Raw genomic sequence first — 20,321 nt, 5'->3', positions numbered from 1 at the left:
TAAAGAATCTCCCTATTTTTAAAAAATATTGCCCTAAACTCTTTTTTTGTCACCCCCTCCTAATACACAACCTGAATTAAAAGCCTCCCTATTTTCACCAGATATTGTATTTTTTCTTAGCCCAAATTAAAAATGCCCCTATTTTCACTGATAGGCAATATATTGTACCTTCATTTTTGGGATATGAAACCCCCCAATATGAATGCATGTGATATAATATTGCCTACTTAGTAAAGCCCTCGTGTTTCAAATGCACAATTAGTATTTTACAAATTAGATTCAAAATAATACAATTGTTAATTTTTAAAATATCTTTGGATTTTGAGTGTAGACATCTCAAATTATATGTCAAAATTTAGATTTCTTTTATTTAAAAAAAAAATGGCCACTTAATCCCTTATTTTTATCTCAAATTATATGCACACACCTTTGTAGAAAGAATATGACTAAGTGATTGCAAGAAAATCGAACAAATTAATCCTATTCTTTATATAGAAAAAAGTCCTTGAATTCAAATTATCCTTCTTGGTCTTATAATCTTCTTAGGATGAATTTGCAAACATGAAAACAAGTAAATAGGACCATTACTTTCTAAATTTATAAACTGAACTAGGATGCCAAAAATCAAATTTTAAAATAGACGAGAAAAAAAATTATAATCTTATGATGTTGACCAAAAGGGAAACATGTAAATGAAGAGAAATGTATAACTAGAGGAGATCAAAATGAAGTTTTTTTAATTGTTGGAATAAAATAACGAGGATAATATGAGGGAATATATGGGGATATGCGTTATGAAAAAATGGGGATTTAAGGGGGAGACGAATAAGGAAGTTCTAATGAATTATAAGGCACCTTTTGATTAATATTTTAGCTGGTCCATCTGAATTTCTATTTAGAAGGTTAATGTATTCATGTTTTTGATTAAAAAAAATTTAATAAATCATCTTAAGATTTGTATAGATTGTATGTTTTATTATAGTTTTGATAAACCCATCATTAGTATTAGGAAGGGATAACACATTCTTCTCTTAGGGAATGAAAGGACATTATATTAGATTCGTCAAGATGCCCAATTGTAGCTTCACACTTGAGACAAGATGAAGGGTGGTCTTCCTATAGTGTAGGGCACCCATGAGATTCATAGAAAATAAAAAATCTTAGAATACTGTCACCCCCATATGACCCATACAATCTTGTTCACGATAAGTGTAGAATATTGATCTCAACAATTGTGAATTATGATATAGAGACTGTATGGATTCCTTAAATATTGTGTTTTTCTTTTTGTTATTGTAAGAGCAATATAGAAGAGCCTATTCACACATAGAATACAAAATCATTCCATAAAACAAATTAAATGATTAAAGAAAATCCATCTAAAAATTGCCCCATCTCTTACCTTACCTCTATCTAACACATTTCCCTTTCCCTAACCTAACAACCCCCAAGAAATCAAAATCTCTAATATGAAAGAACCCATTAACAAAAATTTATTGATTTCAAAATTTCAATATATTTATATATCTTACATTTTAAACTCCTTTATTTTTTCAACAAATCTAACATCCTATATAAAAGAAAACAACTCCTACAAAATATAAAATCAATAATATAACTTTTAGTTCAAATATTACTAAAATAACTTAGTAAACATTTGAAAAGGATTTAACCTCAAAACTGTCACAATAAACACAATCTTACAAGCAAGAAAACCAAAAGGAATCCAATGTTCTTAGTCAAGAGATTTCAGTCTGTAGACTCATGCCCTTGTATTGGGTGGCAAAAATTACTCTGTGAAGACCCTCGCTGGACTGGTGGCTCGCGGGCTTCGTACCCTTGCTAGACTGTCGTGCTTGCAGGTCTAAACCTCCAAAAAGAAAGAAACCAAAATTTATAGATTAAAATTAATTACCAAGATATCTCGATTTGCAACAAATTTAAATTAGATATGTGAATCTATCAAGAAATGCAGCCATTTTTCTTGTTTCACAAACAGCCCACCATTACAGACATTTCTAATAATTGATGTAGCCAAAAATATGGACAGATCTGCATATAAATTATGTTACCCATGCTATTTCTCCTGCTTCTTACAACATTTTGCTTAATATATGAAATACACTCTTGGATTTCGCGTAATCTCAAAGCTTGGAGATTCCCTCTGAGTTGTCAGATTTCATATTTTTAAATACACTTGGGAGTAGAGCAAATAATAGAGACGCGGAAATATAGATTTGTTTATTTGTTTATTTTATTATTTTAATATATATGTGCAGAAAATGTTTCCTGAATAATCTATATGTACTTTTCAGAAAATATCTACTTGGAATGGTAAAATCTGCAGGCCCATGCCGTTCCCCTTTTAGTTTCTTTTGTCCATTTTGAGGAAATCTAATATAGTAAGAAATAATATTATCTATATATGTATTTGTTTGTTTGTTTATATTGTGAGATTTGTGGGTATGATTTTAGTGTGTTTGTTTGTTTTCATTCTTTATAAAATTTGAAATCTAAATTTGGTCAATTATTTTTATTTATTTATTTATTTTGAGTTGACTAAACACATGTTTGGAATGATTTGATGTTATGTGATAGTATCTAGAAACATTCAATATATTCATTATGATCATTTAGGGATCATCCAAAATACATATATTCTCTCTTATCTTAGAGCATTCGTGCTAAAAAAGAGATTCTTCTTTCGAATATTAAAAGTGGTAACAAATTGTTACGTACTATGTCCCTTGTCTTGTACAACTTTTTGAGGGTTGATCTAGAAGAATTCTTTGCTATTAAAAGATAGTCTTTTAAGATTATTTTAAGTACTTATGTTCCTTAGATCTTTAAGAATAACATAGCATACTAAACATCACTATGTGTAGAGACGAGTCTGAACTTAAAGGACTAATTTGTGATTGAGATTTCATTTGAGAACTACAAACTTGTCCCCTAATAGAACATGGATCCAATATAGATTCCAAAGCACATCATTAACAAAGATACATTATATTCCAAGGCATGTCTATTAGTGTGATATGATAATCTTCTACAAAACAACTCATTCTTTATTGGTCATTAATTGTCACATTTATATTTCCTCGAATAACAAGTACATTAATTTGATTTACCATTTCTAGTTATACTAGGTCTTATCTAGTTGCGCTTGATTAATTGCATTTATTTACTAAGCCTAGGTAAGGTCTACGAAAACTTTATTGGTTCAAAGTACCGTTACTATTGATGAATCATAAGAACTTATGTTAGTCCATGTTGGTTCAATTGATGAGTGGTCCTCTAATATAGCATAATCCCTTCATTATAGAGAAAGTACTCTTGACCTAATGACCAAGTGAAAATGAACAATTAAGTTGAGAGTTTTGAAACATGTTGTAGTCACACAAATCTGTCCAGCTTAATTAAATAAATATTCGCTATTTATTTGATTAAAAATCCATTAGCCATCGGTTAATTAAATAATTATTTAATTAATTCATCTCCAAACATTCTCCTATTAATTAAATAAATTATTCAATTTATTTTAATTAATTCATTAAATCAAATTCACAATCAATTAAATAAATAAAATTTATTTATTTAATTAAATCCCTCTATTCCTCTTTTAAATAAATTAAATAAAACATTTATTTAAATCATTATCCCCACCCCACTTGCATTTTCCTACAAATGCAACTTGCACACATTTATTAAAATAAATGAATTTTTAAATTAATAAAAATTCTATTTTCCCTCACCCACCAAATCCACTTGCAAAAATCTAATCCCCTTCTAGATTCTTCTAATCCCCTCCTAATTAGCCTAATCCATCCCCTAATTATTGTCACATTCCTAAACAAAATGGAGTCACTTCTCAAAGACTCCAAAGTCTTTGAAAATCATTTAATGCTTTGTGTGTTCAACAAATTAACCCCCAAAGTCTTCCAAGACCACTAATGGCTCTTACATGACCATTTATGGCTCTTACATAACCATTTATGGTTATTTCAAATTTGTCCCCCCAAACATTTATTGTTTTGACCATATTTATCCATTTCACATTTGCACAAGAGTTTATCCATTGGATAAAAGCTTTATTATTTGAATAAAGAGTTTATTCATTCAACCAACCTTGACTCTAAATCCCAAAGTCATGTCAAGCATTTAATACTTATTCCCTCCCCTCTCAACCTATCTCACATTGACACTTGTCATCCTGGGATTGGGTTGAAAGCCCTCACATGGATTTGAAATCATTCAATTCTGACCCTTGTTGAGATTGCTCAATCTCAACCATCCATTGCTCCATTTTTTCTATAAATAGAGCCCATTTCTTCATAATCCAGATCCTGAAAACTTGTATGCATTTAAGCTATAGGCATTTTAAGAGAGCATTCTAGCATAATTAACTAATATCTTGTCATTTTGGTTAAAATAAATCATTTTAGCATCAATAGCTTGATATTAGCTTTTCATTTCATATTTGAAGCACAATACCACAATCTCAATCCTCCATAAGCATCCATAGTGCAAAAAGCTGCTGAGAGCTACACTATTTTGGAACTTGGAGAGGAGAGGAGCAAGGGAGAAGAAACTAAGAGCATGTTAGGAGGTATTTGGAGATGCCTCATCATGTTTGTTTTGATAGTTAAATATGTTTGCATGTTTTTAGTGTCTCTCTTGGTATGCCTTTTTAGATTAGTTTTTGATTGACTAACACTAACGGTTTTTTTGTCTTTTGTGTTATTTATCATTTGCTAACCTTGTGCCATTTAGGAGGGCATCATTTGGTGAACCTGATGTGAATCGAACACCCAAAAATACCATTTTTTTTTGCAAACTAACATGTCTGATTGTTGAATTTGTCACATAGGTTGCGCTTCGGTGCTATTGAACACGTTCTAGCGCTACCAACAGTTTCCATTTTAGCGCTATTGCCAATACAATAGCGCTATTGTTAAACTTTTAGCGTTGTTGTCTTTGTTTTGGTGCTTTTGATGTTCTTTTGGCGCTATTAAAACTCTTCAAGCGCTTTTGCCTCTCAGGCTTTATCCTTCTTTCAGCACTTCTGTGTGAAATAACGCTTCTGTTTAAACACAGACTAGCGCTATTGCAACAAAATGTTGTAAAACTCACCTTGTAACCGAAAAATTGAAAATCTTAGGCTTGTGGAAGCCCCCCTTGGACGTAGATTTTACTAACAAATTGTGGTTTGTGCAGGTTAAAATTCACCCCTAAAAATCACAAATTTTCCTTTTGGTGCATTAAAAACTTGAAACAAAGAATTTTTTTTTTCATGCTTTCTAGTTAGGATCATTTGTCTTTTGGTGCTTAAAATCAAACAAACAAATTTTCTTTCTTGCATCAAACTTAAAAATCACAATCCACACTTCAATTTCTGGGCAAATAAAAAGAACAATCAACTTGTCTCAATTTTGCAAAACAAATTTTACTTCAAACAAACATGTAATTCATTAAGTGGACTAGGATTTCCAGATTCTAGATTACAAAACACATTGCCTTTGAAAGTTAAAAAGAACACCATGGTTGTTGGAGCAACATCTCCAAATAGTTAGACCACATTTTGAAATGAGGGATTAAAAAGAACAAGTGTTTTACGTGTTTGACACGCTTGTGCAAAAAGTCAGTCGAGTGGTCCTACCTCTAACACACACTATCCTCTCCCTTGGCTTTCGTGGTCCTAGGTGCAAGAGAAAAGTGTTAGTAACACTCAAAATTTTTATCTTTTTAAGAGAGGCCTGCCAAGGGATCGATACTATTGGGAATGACCTCGAGCGGTCAATCCTTCGAGCCGCTATAGAAATCAGGTGAGAGCGAAAGCTGTAGCCTTGGGTATAGCTGTTCCTACAGTGTAACTGGCCGAAAGGACAAATGGGCCCCACCACCAGTTACAAGGCTCTTAAGTGAGTCACTGCAGAATGAACTTATGTCCAAAAACATCAAACATGACTAAACACCTTTAAGTAGTAGCCCACCCGTTCTATTGATTGAGGATATTTGCGATATAATTTAGTGCAAGAGCATAGATGGTTTTGCTCCCAAGATACTCACCATACATATTTCCTTGAGTAGAAACATAGCTTTTTGAAAAGTCACTTGTAGCTTGATAAAAGTGGTGACTCCCCCATCATAGGGATCATCTATTTGTTATACTCGTGCAAGACTTAGTATATCACATCCTTACCTGCCACGGCGGGATTCATAAGGTATGTAGTACCAAAGTCGAAGAAATATCAAGATGTGGGCTAAATTTGTCACAACTGGCCATTTGACCTTAGGGATAAAAAGTGTTTGAAGTGTATTCGTTTTAGTCAAGACCAAGTGCAAATTGAGCCGACTTCAGGCTTTGGAAATACACCTTAGAATACATCTAAAGGAAGGGTCATATACAAGTCCAAGGATTGGGTTGATCTAGACCCATACTCATTTGTGCCTTTTAGGCAACATTCTTGTGTTTGTGTGCTTGCTTTGTTTTCTTGTCAAAGAAACATAAAAAAAAAAAAAAAAAAGATCAAATCCCAAAAACAAAGTATTCATCCAACATCTTTTAAATACAACCAAAAACATCAAAAACAAAGTCCAAACAAAGAATCAAAATTTTATGACCATTCTTCACATCTTGCGAAAGAAGAAGCGTCATCAGAATATCGACTTGAAAAGAAGACCATTAAGCTCAAAGGCTTTGATCAAACGAAGGGAATTCTTCTACATCAATAGACAAATCTGTGTCTCTCATAGAGTTTTCTTGCATCATATGCGTCTATACCTTCAAGGCAAAACAAACGAATTTGATTCTGAATCATTGAACCATAGAGCTTTTATGCAATAGAGCACTGAGTTATCACAAAAACCAAGGAGGTAAGATTAATCCCAACTTTTTCCCAAACGTCTGCATCACCTACAACACAGCTCGAGAAATACCTCCAACACCTGAAAGGGAAGAGGTAGAGTTTGTCCCATTTGTAACACAAAGTTTTTATTGAAGTTGAAAACATTTTCATCCATCATCTCACTCATACATCATCCCTTCATCATCAATCCATTCCAACTCTCAAAACATTAAGAGGTTCTTGTCCCAAAGTTCTCTTTTAGATATTGCTTGAATCAAACACTTCACATCACTTTTTAGATTGTTTCTTCATCTAGGATAAGCTCATCCTAAGAGACACATCTACATAGGTTAAAACTAGTTCATGAGTGAATCCTCTCATTACTAGGTAGTTAAATCTGTAACACATCTCAGATTTCTCTACACCTTATCACATCAACATCTTATCAAAACAAGTAAGCAATTCAAAGAAGGAATTTCGATTACATCTACCTTAAAAGTGCTAAAGAGATCTACATGCAACACAATTCACCAATCATCAATCTCTCATTTCATCAAAAACTCATCATCATTTTCACTCAACTTCAACAAAGACTCATAAGCAAAATGGCTCAAACCCGATCACAATCAAGGCAACGAGAAATAGAAATAGAAGAAGAAGAAGAGGAAAATCTCAATGAATTCCAAGAAGCACTTGGAGGAAATGCGAATGACGAAAACCCAAGTACTCCTACTCCTGCAACAATAGAAAGGGCTTAGCATAACCCTCTCTTTAACAGATTGTTTGATGAAATACTCAGGAGCAATGCGGATACGCACTTCTTAAAACTCGCTCAAGAAGGAGCAAAACTCCCCTCTGACTTTGATCTTGCCCAATTAAGACAAGCATCAGAAAGACAAAGTCGTCATGAAGAGGAAAGAGGTAGAGATCCCACAAGATATAACATTCCTCAAGGTAACCCACCACCTCCTCCTCCAAATGAAATGGAGATGTTGCGGCAACAAGTCGAGAATCTCACCCAACAACTTCATGGTGGTGTCAAGATTAACCAATTCTCACTCAATGACATCTATCCCTATCCTTTTGATAGGAATCTTTACATGCCACCATTTCCACGTGGATTCGAAACACCCAAATTTGAAAAATATAGAGGAAAGGGGGATCCCCGCGATCATGTCAGAGAATTTCATTCCGCTTGCCTCGAAGTGGCATATGAAGACACCTACCTAATGCGCCTTTTTCCCCAAAGCTTGGGAGGAACAACCACATCATGGTTTTCCCGACTACCAGGTGGCATTAGAACATTTGAGGAACTCATCCAGAAGTTCCTAGCTCATTACTCTCATAACATTGAACGCGACATCACCATGGCTGATCTGTGCAACACCAAACAAAAACCAGGTGAACAATTCTTAGTATTCCTACAACGATGGCGCCAAATGTCTAGCAGACGTTCTCTTCAGTTACCTGAATGAGAACTAGTGGAAATATTCATTTCCAACTTAAACGAAGAAATGTAATTTCACCTGGATGTTAAAGACACAGACTCTTTTAATGATATGATCACCAAGGGTTTGAAATATGAAAGGGCACTCATCAAGAAAGGACTCATCAAAATCTTTAATGAACCAAAAGATAGTCCTCGCCCACGCTTCAATAGCGATAAACCAAGCTTCTGGAATAAAAACAAGAATATCATCAACGATGGGGTTGTGGATGCCCGGACTATCCAAAATGCACAACCTGTGGTTCGGTTTGTAGGACAAAATCCTCCACCTCAAAATAACACAAATGTTCCTTCCAATCAAGGTCGCATCACATCTCACGATGAACCTAGACCTCGTCAGCAAAAACAGAAACGAACCTACACTCCCTTAGGGGAACCCATTGAAACAGTATTGCGACAACTCATTTCTCAAAATTTGGTCACTCTACCTAAACTATCAAACTATGAGCCGCAGGTCAAACCGACATGGTGGAGAGATACTGAACATTGTGAATTCCGTCAAGGAAGAGGGCACAAGACAAGTAATTGTCACCGATTAAAAGATCTTATTCAGGATCTTATTGACCGAGGAGAAATTGAAATTGAAGGACATGACCCGAAAACAACCAATAATGATCATCTGATGTTCAAAAATCCACTTCCATCACAAGATCAAAGGGGTCCTTCCACTTCCAGGCGAGGCACTGATACCACTGATTATACACAGGCTACGTATAATTACACTGTAAATCATCTGTATGATGTCAGTGAACAAGTTACAACCATAACCTTCAAAAATACCAACTCAAATTGCAATGTTGTTACGTGTCGCGGCAAAGTTACCATAAAGGCAGCTCCACAAGGCACCACCTCCATCCCAAAGCAGTACAATCTTGTGGAACAATTAGACAAAACACCTGCACTTATATCCATTTTAGAGCTATTGCGCCTATTGCCCTCTCATAAAACTATCTTGGATCAAGCACTCCAAGAGGCGTTAGTCCCTGCAAACCTGAATACAAACCAATTTCAAGCAATGGTTGGAAGTCTAAAGTCATCACCTTGTCTCACTTTTTCCGAAAGTGACAACTCTTCCTTCTAGCAACCTCATAACGCTTCGCTACACATTGAAGGCTTTATCAACCAGCATAGGATCAAGCGAGTCTTGATCGATAATGGAGCAGGCCTGCATATTTGTACATTACAGTTGGTTACAGCATTGGGCTATGCGGTAGAATCAGTGGATCCTCGTAAGAAGATCACAATCAAAGCCTATGACGATGCAGAGCATTCATCCAAAGGAGCTATGGTACTACCAATCCGAGTGGGCCCCGTGGTAAAGCACATCATTTGTCAGGTTCTGGACCTTCCTTTGCCATACAATCTATTATTAGGGAGACCTTGGATACATGCCATGCAAGTTGTTCCATCTACCTACCATCAGTGTATCAAGTTCCCACATAACGGTATAGAGATCACAATCCTGGGTGATGCAAATCCCTTTGCGTTTTCCCATAATATCAGTCATCAACCAGAGATTACTGTTCCTAATAATAGAGAAGCCATTTCCTCCACATCATATATAAGTCCCGCCTCTCTTGCCAGTTCAAACACCACTATACCGAAGCAAGAAAAGCTTAAAATGAAAGTAGCAGAGGAAGGTCCTGGAGAATACAACTTGAGTCAACTCTTTTGTGTGGGACAAATGCCCACTTCTCCTCAAACCCATGGTAAACCACAATAGTTACTCCAGCAACCACTAATCACACCTGCATGTGCTTTGACGGCTTTCATCCTTGGAAAGAGTCAAGAAGAAGAAACCCAAGATGAGGACTCGGTGGAATGGATCTACAAAGATCCCATCACCACTGATCTACCAACAGTTAAACTTCCTACGGATCAGTATGGCAAAGGCCTCCTCATTAGGCAAAGGATGGGGTATGATGGTCAGAGTGCTTTGGGATATTACAAACAAGGATGACATGAACCACTGCTCCTGGAATTAAAGCCCAAAGGTAACACATGCCTAGATTTTGAAAAAGAGATCTTTCCTAAACTCAGATTCAAAGGAAAACCCAACAAACCATTTTGTCCACCTATTGCAAAGAGGACACCTTTCATCATTAAAGCAGCCTCAAACACCATCCCAACTGCCCCATCGAGGCTCACAACCCCAACACAACCATCTACAATACCAATCATCCGACCAATCGAACCAGTAATCCCATTAGCAGCACCATTAGTACCAGCAACTATGTCAGAACCCGCAGCAGCATCTATAGCACCAGCAGTTCTAGCAGAAGCAACTAAGTCAATATTACCGATACTCCCTATACCAGATTCCTTGATCCCCATCAATCTTCCTACAGCACCGATCACTACAAAGGTACATCAACCAATCACACCTGCAGTATTTAACTCAAAAGACATCCCAGTATGGTATAGTAATCGGATGTTGGAAAGTGACTCAGAGACCGACTCACATGAGTGGGAATTTGATTCTGTACAACTTAACACTTCAGATGAGGAAGACACATCACCACCTCCGCCACGCAAAGACATCCCTGTTTACGGAGAAGCACAGATAAAGACCACTTGGGTTCCTGAACTGGAAACATCTTCCATAGCCCCTACGTCTCATCCTACGCCTGATTTTGACAGGGAGAATACCATTAACGACCTTCACCATAACATCTTAACCCTCACTGATACATCTAATGCACTTAACCTAATCGATGAAGTAATGCCCATTATCCACCCTGAGCTCATCAAATGGAACCAACCAAATCCCCCATGTCTTGACCTCTTCCAGAACGATGAGGCTATCATTGATTTTTTGGAATTAAGGGATAATCTACCAAGCGGGGATCACAAAGCTGGATTCACCATTGAACTTAATAGCGCAGCATACTTCGGGGCGGATGCCAAACCTTTCAGCTGCAAAAATATAACAATAAAACATGGATCTTCTAGTGAAAACCACACTGTGGCACTGTTTGATCCAACAAAAGTAAAAAGAAAGAGTGTATCCAATGGTGAAAACCTCTCTGAGGCGCCTGAGGATGAAGGGTTTGACATTCTCCCTGATAGTACACAACAGGAACAATCAATGATTCTCATTGAGGAAACCAAAGAATACAATGTGGGGACTCTTGAAAATCCTCATCTCATACATCTGGCATCTCTTCTCACTTCAGAGGAACAACCTAAGTTTATAGAGTTCTTCCAGAAGCGTCAGATCAACTTTGCATGGTCGTATGCAGACATGCCTGGGCTTGATCCTGATTTAGTCATGCATCACCTTACCGTAGCAGAAGGAGCCAAACCTATCAAGCAAAAGCTTCATAAAATGCATCCCCAGATTGCAGTGCTAGTCAAAACCGAACTCAAGAAACTCCTAGATGTTGGTTTCATTAGACCAATTGATTATGCAGAATGGATCTCCAACATTGTGCCTGTCGGCAAACCAAAAGGGGGCATCTGCATTTGTACTGACTTCAGAGATCTGAATAAGGCCTATCCTAAGGATGACTTCCCCCTTCCAAATATCGACATCATAGTGGATTTGACAGCAGGACATGCCATGCTTTCACTCATGGATGGCTTTTCAGGATACAATCAGATAAAGATCGCACCAAAAGATCAACATAAGACAGCCTTCACATGTCCATGGGGCACATATTGTTGGAATGTGATGCCTTTTGGTCTCAAGAATGCCGGAGCGACCTATCAAAGAGCAATGACCACCATCTTCCATGACATGATGCATACGATGATGGAAGATTATGTTGATGACTTACTAGCAAAATCACTCACCAGAGAAGGGCATCTCCACATCTTAGATAAAATCTTTGATAGATTGGAACAATAACATGTTCGACTCAACCCAAAGAAATGTGTCTTTGGAGTAACCTCCGAGAAACTTCTAGGATACATTGTCTCAAGCAAAGGTATTGAGGTCGACCCAGCAAAGGTTAAAGCAATCATGGACATACCACCTCCAAAGAATATTAGTCAGCTAAGGACATTACAAGGACGACTTCAATCCATCCGAAGATTCATTGCACAATTGGCTAATAAATGTCACCCATTCACACACCTGCTACATAAGAACATCCGTTTTCAGTGGGATGCCAGATGCCAACAAGCATTTCAGACGCTTAAAGACTATGTCATGAATCCACCATTGTTGATGCCACTAGATCCAAGAAGATCATTGTTACTCTATATCTCAGCAACAAGTATAGCATTAGGTGTACTACTGGCACAACATAATGCGGAAGGAAAAGAGTGTGTTGTTTACTACATCTCTCGCACACTGGTAGGCTATGAACTCAATTACACACCTATTGAGCAAGCTTGCCTAGCAGTAATCTTAGCAGCAACCAAATTGAGGCACTATCTGTTAACACACAAGGTACAATTCATTGCAAAGATTGATCCACTCAAGTATTTACTCAGCAAAGCAGCATTGACAGGTCGCTTGGCCAAATGGGTGATGATTCTAAGTGAATTTGACATTGAGTACGTGGACCGTAAAGCTATCAAAGGTCAAGTTATTGCGGATCAATTGGCTGATGCACCTCTCATAGGTGATCATCCTCTCATTTCCAATTTTCCAGACGAAGAGATATTCATGATCACAACAACGCAACCATGGAAACTTTACTTTGATGGTTCATACACTAGGCATGGCTCGGGGGCAGGCATTCTGTTTATCACACCCCAAGGTGACAGCATCCTGAAGTCTTACAGGCTCACATTTCCATGTACCAACAGCATCGCAGAGTATGAGGCCTTGATTACAGGACTCAGGTTAGCCGTACAATGGAAATTACAAGAACTACAAGTATATGGCGACTCGCAACTGGTCATTCGACAAGCAACAGATGAATATCAGACCAAAGATGATAAACTCATGCCATATAAGCAAATGGTGGACACTCTAAAGACCTCATTTACTACTATCACTTTTGAGCAGATACCAAGAGATCAGAATCGAGCTGCTGACGCCATGGCTACCATCGCATCTCTCCTAGATCTTCCACAAAATTCAACACGCTACGAGTTCTTGGTTGAACAACTTTGGATCCCCGCTTATGATATCCCTGAATCCGAGATGATATGTCGCCTTGTCGGTTCTGAATCCCCATGGTATGGTGAGTTCTACACCTATCTCCGCGATCATACCCTTCCTCCCAACCAATCAAATAACCAACGTAAAACCTTTATTCGCCAAACTGCTCGATATACCATTATTGCTGAAACCTTATACCGCCGCAGTCTTGATGGTACTCTCCTTCGATGTCTGGAACAAGATGAGATAACAAAGGCTTTGGAAGAAGTCCATGAAGGAATTTGTGGGACTCATTCAAGTGGTCCGTCACTAGCCAAGAAACTCTTGCGCAATGGATACTATTGGCCATCTATGGAAAAGGATTCCTACTACTTTGTCAGGAAGTGCAAGAAATGTCAAGTTCATGGTGACCTGATACATGCACCAGCTCAGGAACTACAACCAATCACAACACCATGGCCTTTTTGTTAATGGGGCCTTGACCTTGTGGGTAAGATTCATCCATCTTCATCTAATGGCCATAAATTCATTATTACCGCCACCGAATATTTCACAAAGTGGATCGAAGCTGTTCCACTTACCCAAGTCACCGGCAAGCAGATCGCTTCATTCATCCTCAACTACATCATCTGCCGGTATGGTGTACCCATGTCCATCGTCATAGATAACGGTCTTCCTTTCAAAAATCAGGATGTCCGTGAACTTTGTGAGAAATTTCATATCCAACACCGCTTTTCCACTCCCTACTACCCACAAGGCAATGGTCAGGCCGAAGCATCTAATAAAAACATATTGAGAATCCTCAAGAAGATAGTCAATGATGCTGGTCATGATTGGCACGTTCAATTGAATCCAACGTTATGGGCATATCGAACTAGCATTCGAACCCCTACAGGTGCAACTCCTTATTCATTGGTCTATGGTGCAGAAGCTATCTTGCCTATTGAGGTTGAGATACCATCATTATGGGTTTCCTTGCACAATCTCATCGATGACGAAGCCTACAGAGTATCCCGTCTTCAGGACTTAGAGTTACTAGATGAGAAGCGACAAGCTGCATACAACCATCTCAAAGCTTATCAGCAGCGCATGAGCAGAAGCTACAATCACCAAGTTAGACCTCGTACATTTGAGGTAGGTGATCTTGTTCTACGAGAGAATCCTCACAATCAACCAAACAGAGAACATCAGGGCAAGTTTGAATCAAACTGGTTGGGCCCATACGTTGTCACTGCTGTAATTGGGTCTGGGGCATATCAGTTGGCTACATTAGAAGGAGAATCGCTTGCAGATCCAATCAACAACATGCACCTAAAACGGTTTTATACCTAAGGTGTACAGAGCCTCAGGCTCCCCTACATACTAGAAAATACCAAAAACATTCAGAAAAATGTCTTGAAGAAAATACAAAAACATTCAAAAAAGTAAAGAAAAATCATGCATCCAAACGGTGAACAACCACTCCGGTGGCACCTTGGGTAAGTACGATGGTGAAAACCTGGCAAACAAGCGCCACTCGTAAAGGCTATGGCTCTATTGTATTTCAGACTTGTTACGATCACATCTACTTCATACATACATCCATCCATCTGAAACCATGGCTTGTTATTCCTCTGCAATTATGATAGTACTCCATACATCTTGCATCCCGCTTTTTCATAGTCATGTCTAAATTGGGGGCATTGCCCTTAACCTATTGATGGAAGTGGATTCTACATTGTCTTATGATTCATTAAGTTATTCATTCAGGCAATCATCAAAAATACCAAAAACATTGGAAAATATCTCGCAAAAATCCAAAAACATTCAAAAACAATTCAAAATCCAAAAAAACATCGGAAAACATCAAAAATCACACAAAAATAGGGCAACACCTTGTACATACTCATCCGTGCATATACTAAGACAAACATTGACATAATACTCACAAAATGACCACTTACTAATCAAACCACACAATCAACATCAACACTCAAAACTATCTTCAACAAGGATGCATCCTTCCTTACTAAAACAAAGACGAAAGTGATGTGTTCTTTGACAAGAAAATTAGGTTAAGCTATCAAATACTTGGTTGATTTGTGAGTACAATCATTTGTTTATCTGTATCAGGAGCTTTCAGCATTGTTTTATTTTGTTTGCGCATTATTTCCGATGAAGTTCTGGGCCATGTACTAATGGTGTCTACGTGGGAAGTTCACTAAGCTATGTGATCTTATGCAAAATGCAGTCATAGATCACTACGACTTGCTGACTACAACATATACCTCGACCATATGGGCATGAACCATTACCAAGGATCCTTATTCTTTATTCTTTATGTATATACTGTTTGTTTGCAGGTGCAATGCTCATTCTTTGGTTCCTCCTCATCCAAATTGGATAAAGGTTTTATCTCTTAGTACAGTATGCACTTGTCTTAGGATATGATCAGCCTAAGATCAAGGAGGACGATCCAAGTCATGCATGAACGGCGATAATCCTTGTCTGTTCCGCAAGCAATACTCTGGTCGACTTGACCCTTATATCAAGTCATTTGTATTAACTTGCTATATAAAATCCATGAAAGGAATACTCAGGTCATCTTGAATCATTATGTCAAGATGCTTGTATTCTCTTCCAACATTTTTAAAGCTCAATGATGAAAATAGAGCACTATGGATCATCATTTCATTTCATCTGTTTATATATTGCATTCCGTTGCATATCACCCATCCGTTCGCTCATTCATATATAGGCTTTATATGCAAAATGTGAAAATTAAGCTGGTCTTGGATACAATCACGACCGAGTACTCTGATACCTCATCAATGCATCGTGCAAAATCTTAAAAACCTTGCATTCCTCATGGTCATATCATCATCTCATTTAGTTGCATCTTGCATTAAAATGTCATTTTTAAACTTAACATTGCATATAGTTCGTTTTGAACATTAGTTTTCATTAAAACATTTGCATCATTGCATCAATCATAAATAATTAGATTCCTTCATGGGATTAAATTGTCTTTGATTATACTAAGTCCTTTACTAGGCATTCATATAGTGTCGATTATCCATCATCATTTTATCATCCTTTATCATTTATTATTGTATACATTCATTTATCCATTTAGTGAAAAAGTGCATTCATTCATCCATTAACTAAGTATCATATTATGCTCATTTTAGGATTCATTCACATTGCATTCATTTATCCTCTTTTTAATTGCATTAAGGTGTAGTTATTAAAACATTAGTTATAGTATCATCACATTATCATTTTTACTTAAATCATATTTACGCATTTAGAATCATAAATCCACTTGTTTATAAAACATTGGTTCATAACATTTTATCTCCATTATACATATGCATTCATTAAAAACATTATCATATAAACATTTGTACTTTACATTTTGTTTATCCATCTTACATTCATCTAAAAACATCTAGATGCATATTCATACATAAACGTCATTCATTCGACCATTGCATTAACATCATCACATAAATCATCTCATCATTATATCAAAATAGGAAACACCAAAAATCCTGTTCATAAATCAAATGCAAGCATACATCATCATCATGGCATTACATACATACAACATTACATCAAAAATCAAACAAATCATACATACATAAACCTGCATTCATATGTCAGTATCCAACATCATAAATCATCATCAAAACATGCATATAAGAAACATCTCATCAAATGCATACATGTGCACACATCCATCTAAGCCATAACTCATCATCCTGCATAAACATCCATATAACTCAAATGCATATCATCAAAATATGGGATCTCCTCATATATATCATCTCATATATCAGAGTACAATGAAGTCTACAAAATCGGTTGCTATGAGCCATCCAAGATACAGTCCAAAAAAATAAACAAAGATACAAATACATATATGCATGAATGCTCTCTCAAATGCCGCTCTGGCCCGATGCTGCCCCAACACCTCCACCTGCTCCACCACTAGTGCCTGCACCCCCTGCTCCATCTCTCCGTGGAGGCCTCATCGAACCACCACTCCCTCTTGCATCTCCTAATCTCTCCCGCCTCAAAGGACCCATCACTCCCCCACTGCTCTGCATCCTCTGTGATCGCTCTGATCTAGTCTGTCACATCTGAGTATAACTGAGAGATCGCTGACTCACTGGCACCACCTACTCGTATAAACCCCGCCAATACTCTATCTCCGCCTATGCCCGTCCAAACTGCCTCATAACCTCCCCTGTAGGCCCCTGTGCTCCTACTCCAACCCAGACTCTCTCCTGCAGCTCCGCCAATCTCTCCACTGTAGTATCTCTCTCCCACAGCACCACCGTCAGCTCTGACTCCCGTGCAAATAGCTGCACATCCCTAGCTGCCACCTCCGCCTCCAAATCCTCTATCCGCGTCTGCAAGCGTACTATCACATGATCCCGCAGATCTCCAGTAGCTCCCTCCTCGGTATCCATAGCTGCCTCACCTGCACCAGCCTCTCCAGTAGTCCCCACCCCTCTGTCCATCAGGATCTCCCTCTCCATCCCCCTCCCACTCAGCTGAACTCCTCCTGGTATCAATGGCCCCTGTGATATCTGTAGAGGCAGTCCACCTCTCCCTCCACCTCCTCCTCCACCTCCTCCATCTCCTCCACCTCCTCCTCCACCTCCTCCATCCCCTCCACCACCTCCTCCTCCTCCTCCTACTCCTCCATCTCCTCGACCTCCTGCCCTCCTCCATCTCTGTCCCCTCTCATCCTCAAATGCTGGGATCGGCTCTGCTGGATCTGATATCCGTGGGATCGGGTGCGCCGCCCGATACTGCGTGTACTCATCTGTCACCCCTGCATCAACAACCCTCGATCGTATGTCCCATGGCCTTGTTTACAATGTCCAGAACTCTGCCAGTGCTTGATCATACGGTAGCACTGGACCCCATGCATACCGCTCCTGAATAACTCGAGCATACTCTCCAGACCCACTAGGCAGTCCCTACTGCCGTCCGAACTGCCTCATCACTCTCCCGGGCACCTGTCTCTCTACATGGTATGAGGTCCTCCCAATGAGGAATCGGGTCATGAAGACATACGGCAGTGCCTCTACGTCATCATCCCATGGCTCACACTCTAAGTATGGCCGCCATATCACTGCATCCAGGTCATCCAATGCCCGCCGCCACCACTCTAACTTCCCCAAGTGGGGCTGACTCATCATGTTATTGTACATAAACATGTATGGCTAATCCACCGCACGGAATCTAAGACTCACTGGTCGAGTCACTAGTAAGTGCTCCCAAGCCCAAATATGTAGCAGCGTCATGCCCACTGCTAAGGAACCCCTCCCTCGGTACACTACCTCGTGAAGCTCTTGATACATGTGCACCAGCACGCACAACCCCCATGCAAATCAGGTCCCCTCGGTCATCATCATCTCGATAACCTGCCCCCATCCCACCGCCAACCCATGTGACCACCTGTCTGGACACAACAGACCTCCCACAATACTTGCCAAAACTGCTGGAAGAGGCTCATATAGTGCCGCTATATCCTCCCACGCGATCGAGCCATCATCAATATATACATCCTCATCAAAAATCCTCTGCACTGCCACAGTCCAGCAGGATCTATCGTACGTGACCAGCTCTCCTCGAATCAGAATCCACAGGATGCGCCACACATCTTCCAAGGTCACGGTCATCTCCCCCTATGCCAAATGGAAGGTGCACGTCTCACTGTGCCACCGCTTTGCTAGTGCTGTGATCAAACCGTGATTCATATGAATCACGGGCATGTGCATCACCTCGTATAGACCTGTCGCAGCAATGCAGTCTATCTCTGCCTGTGTCAATCGATCCCGCAACCCCTGTGTCGCAGGATGTCGCTCACGTAACTGCAACACGCGCAGCTCCTCCTGCACATAGACATTCATCAATCACCATCAGTTGTTTTATTTTCAAACTTTCTTAAGTTTAAACCTAGACTATCCACAGATACTTTGATCAAGTATCTTCGGGTCTCAACAGGTAAGCAATCATGGCCACCTAGACTTCAACGGGCATTTTATCCTAACAAAATGACTTAAGTCTCATCAGGCTGCTATGGTTCAAAACAACTCCCACTTCACCTCGCCATCTATCAATCATTGGCATCAGAGCATTGGCCTTCATCCAAACTGGGGCATCTTTTTATCCTAAAACAATAGCGCTAATTTACAAACAATAGCGCTAATTTCCAAACAATAGCGCTACAACCCTGACCAAAGTGCTCAATCAGCTATCCCATAGCGCTAAAACTACAACCGCACTAAAACCCCTACGCAATAGCGCTACTTGACATCAATAGCGCTCAATTAAGCCCTCACTAGCGCTAAAACTGCAAAAGCACTCAAACTTGCATACAATAGCGCTACAACAAGCCAAAAGCGCTCAAACAATGGGGCAATAGCGCCATTGCGGCGCAGTAGCGCTAATTCATAGAGCAAAAGCGCCAAAATAGCAGTTCCAGCGCTCTTGCTCTGACTTGACTTGGAATCAGCTAAAAACCTATCAAAAATGCATAAAAATTAATTTTTTGAATTTGCGTACCGCTGGTCCATAGTCATCTGGACGTTGGAACCGTCGCACTCGCTCGAATCTATGCTCGGTGATCGAAATCGACATCCTGGCTGCTACTCGCTCCTCCAAATGTCCCTATCAGAGCTCTCGTTTTCAACTGGTCGCGGTCACAAATGATCCTGTTTTCACCCATTTCACCCCATTTATACCCTTCGTCGACACCGTAACTTCTCCCCGCTCACCGTCGTGGTCCCCGTGAACTTCTCGAGCCCCCCATTTCTCCATTTTTCCCCCGTGAACTTCTCGAGCCCCCCATTTCTCCATTCTTCCCCCGTTTTCTTCTATTTTTCACCCGTCTGGCTAATTCCTTCTTTTC

The sequence above is a fragment of the Cryptomeria japonica genome, chromosome 2 (assembly GCF_030272615.1).
Source record: "Cryptomeria japonica chromosome 2, Sugi_1.0, whole genome shotgun sequence".
In the NCBI taxonomy this organism is placed as follows: Eukaryota; Viridiplantae; Streptophyta; class Pinopsida; order Cupressales; family Cupressaceae; genus Cryptomeria; species Cryptomeria japonica.
This window is presented reverse-complemented; position numbering follows the sequence as displayed.